General features: G+C 44.6%; 1 pseudogene; it reads left to right on the forward strand.

Moving 5' to 3' along the window:
* Positions 1 to 599: 599 nt before the first annotated feature.
* LOC114611066 lies at positions 600 to 2158 on the forward strand (annotated as a pseudogene).
* Positions 2159 to 3336: the final 1178 nt, after the last annotated feature.

A 3336-nucleotide genomic window follows, 5' to 3' on the forward strand; every position in this document is an offset into this window, starting at 1 on the left:
GAGGGGATAGGGGGTTCCTGGGTGGGTGGGGGTTGGGGTAAGGGGACATCATATGAAATGTAGATAAAACATCCAATAAAAAAATTTAAAAAAAAGTCGGAAAAAAAAAGAAGGAAAAAAAAAGAAGGAAAAAAAAAGTCCTCAAGGAATGACTAATAGCCTTACAGTATATAAAGAATTTCTTGCTGCTTTAATACAAGAAGTTAAGAGTTTGAATCTTTCAATGTATATTATTCAGTGTATGACATTTTATTAGCTGATCTCTCTGAATGAGTTTTTCTGCAAGCCTTTGCTCTCATACAACAAGATTTAAATCTTTGGGGAGTTCTTCTTGCTCCAGAAAAGAGTCAAAGGCAATATCTTTTCAATATGTGGAACCTCAGTTATATCCGAAGCAGATTGTACAAAAATTCCAATAAGAATGGATAGTTGGGGGGCCACAGGGAACATCTACTGCCCAGCTGCCTTCTTGAGAGACAGTGTATGAAGAGGAAGACAGATATCAGTAGTTAGAGAACAGAAGCAGCCATCAGGAGTGGAAAGAAGTGAGGAAGCCCCTGCGTGAGCGGGTGAGGGAGAGCTCCCAGGACAGTGGAGAAATGGCCTCCACCTTCAACCCCAGAGAGTGTAAATTATCCAAACAAGAGGGGCAGAACTATGGCTTCTTCCTCCACATTGAGAAGGACACTGATGGTCACCTGGTCTGGGTGATTGAGGAGGGGAGCCGAGCACAGAAGGCAGGGCTCCTGGATGGTGACAGAGTGCTCAGGATCAATGACATCTTTGTTGACAAGGAAGAGCATGCACAGATGGTGGAGCTGGTCAGAAAGAGTGGGAATTCAGTGACTCTGCTGGTTCTGGATGGAGACTCCTATGAGAAGGCTGTGAAAAATCAGGTGGACTTGAAAGAATTGGATCAAAGCCAGAGGGAGCCGGCTCTGAATGATAAAAAACCAGGCCCTGGGATGAATGGAGTGGTAGGGACGTGTGCCCAGCCACGGCTCTGCTACCTGGTGAAGGAGGTCAACACTTTTGGCTTCTCTCTGAAAACTATCCAAGGTAAAAAGGGTGTGTACTTGACTGATATAATACCTCAGGGTGTGGCCATGAAAGCTGGTGTCCTGCCTGACGATCATTTGATTGAAATGAATGGAGAAAATGTCGAGAACACCAGCCATGAGGAAGTGGTAGAAAAGGTGACAAAGTCAGGAAGTCGTATCATGTTCCTCCTTGTGGACAAAGAAACAGCAAGGCGCCGTAGTGAACAGAAGACACAATTCAAGAGGGAGACAGACAGTTTGAAACTGCTGCCCCACCAGCCCCAGGTGGTGGTGATCAAGAAGGGCAGCAATGGCTATGGCTTCTATCTGAGGGCGGGCCCTTAACAGAAAGGTCAAATCATCAAGGACATAGAACCTGGAAGCCCAGCAGAGGTAGCTGGCTTGAAGAACAATGACTTGGTAGTTGCTGTCAATGGCAAGTCCGTGGAAGCTCTTGATCATGACAGTGTGGTGGAAATGATTAGAAAAAGCGGAGACCAGACTACTTTATTGGTGCTGGACAAAGAGGCAAACAGCATCTATAGCCTGGCTCATTTCTCTCCTCTTCTTTACTCCAAAGTCAAGAACTGCTTAATGGTTCGGTCAAGGAAGCCTCCGCTCCCATCCCTGCTCCTCTGGAGGCCACAGGCTCAGATACAACAGTGGATGCAGATGTGGGTGATCACAAACCCAAACTCTGCAAGTTGATTAAAGACGAGGATAGCTACGGCTTTCACCTGAATGCCATTATGGGTCAGCCAGGCTCCTTTGTCAAAGAGGTTCAGCAGAGTGGCCCGGCTGACAAGGCTGGGCTGGAGAATGAGGACGTTATCATTGAAGTGGATGGGGAGAATGTGCAAGATGAACCCTACAACAGAGTGGTGGAGAGAATCAGAAGCAGCAGGGAGCATGTCATTCTGTTGATCTGTGGAAAGATGGCCTACAGCTACTTCCAAGCTAAGAAAATTCTCATCGTTTCTTCCATGGCCGACCCCCTGGTGGCTGGGCCTGATGAAAATGGAGAGATGTGAGCAGAGCATGGCTCCTACCTGATAAAAGAATGAACTCTCAGCACAGCCTCGCACTCTTCTTCCAACTCTGAAGACACCGTGATGTGAAGAGAACAAACAATGCTTCCTCTTGAGGGCCCAGGACCTGCCTCTCTGAGGAAGGAGTCCTGCTGGCCCTGTCAGGCCTTTTTGGAACCATCTGTCCCCGACTGTCTGCAGTCCGAAGGGCTGCTACTGCAGGTTTCTTATTTAAGCTCAACTTAGCTGGAGGGACCAGGTTCAGGTTCTTTCTATGTGGTATCTTCCAAAGTGCAACTTTTCACTTCTGTTGATGAAACCTCTTACTTCTGTAGGCTTGAGCACGGGGGATGATTCACTTGTGTTTGTGTGAGCGCTGCTAATTAAAGAATCAAGCAGACATCTGTTACATAAGTGTGCTTTTGTGGCAATGCTGTAGCTAAATAGCATTGTTAAGTGATTTTGAGTTGCTTGCAACTTTCCTGTTGGCTGATAGAATCCGAACAGTGTCTTTGCTCAATAAAAACATTTCGTGGTTTCTCATTTGCTTCCAGAAGCCCCAAATAAGGCAAAATACACACTATAGCCTTAATAATAAAAGGTGGCTTCCAGGCAATAGACAGCAGCATTTCCTTATGTTGCATTTGAGTATTAAAAAAATTTCAACACCTTCCTTTTATTGGCGGAGAGCTTATGTTTCAGACCAGTTAACGTCTATCCACAGCACTGAGGCCGAGAGAAAGCCAACCGAGTGAGCCCACTGCTGGAAGAGCATGGGGAATTCACTCTTCTCTAATTTAAAAGGAAATAAAAATTGGTATACCATTAAAAAAAAAAGGAATGGACAGTTGGGACTTCCGGTCTGGGCCTGAACACAGAGCAGATCCCAAGCAGCGGCTCTGTACCCAACCTCGCAAAACTTAGAGGAAATGGGCCTCCCAGGAGCTCTAACCTGGGCAGTATCTCAGATAATGGGTATGGCAAAAAACAAACAAAAACAAAACAAACAAGCAAACAAAAAAAGATAGCTTGCTTATTTCAAATTATTTTCAAAAGTTTCTAGGAGATGCTACTTGGCTAAGCATCTTTACATATTTTAAGCTCTCCACAAAAGAATTTACATCTGTTTAATATTCTCAAGAGAGATGTAAATCCTAATTTTCCTCAACAATTAATTGACAAAAGAGGAGTAACTTTACAAAAGTAGAAGAAGCTATTATTAATCGATATATTATGTAGTCTGATTAGTTGTTGGCTGTTCTCTAACA

Source organism: Grammomys surdaster, unplaced genomic scaffold (assembly GCF_004785775.1).
Source record: "Grammomys surdaster isolate TR1022 unplaced genomic scaffold, NIH_TR_1.0 126076, whole genome shotgun sequence".
Taxonomy (NCBI): Eukaryota; Metazoa; Chordata; class Mammalia; order Rodentia; family Muridae; genus Grammomys; species Grammomys surdaster.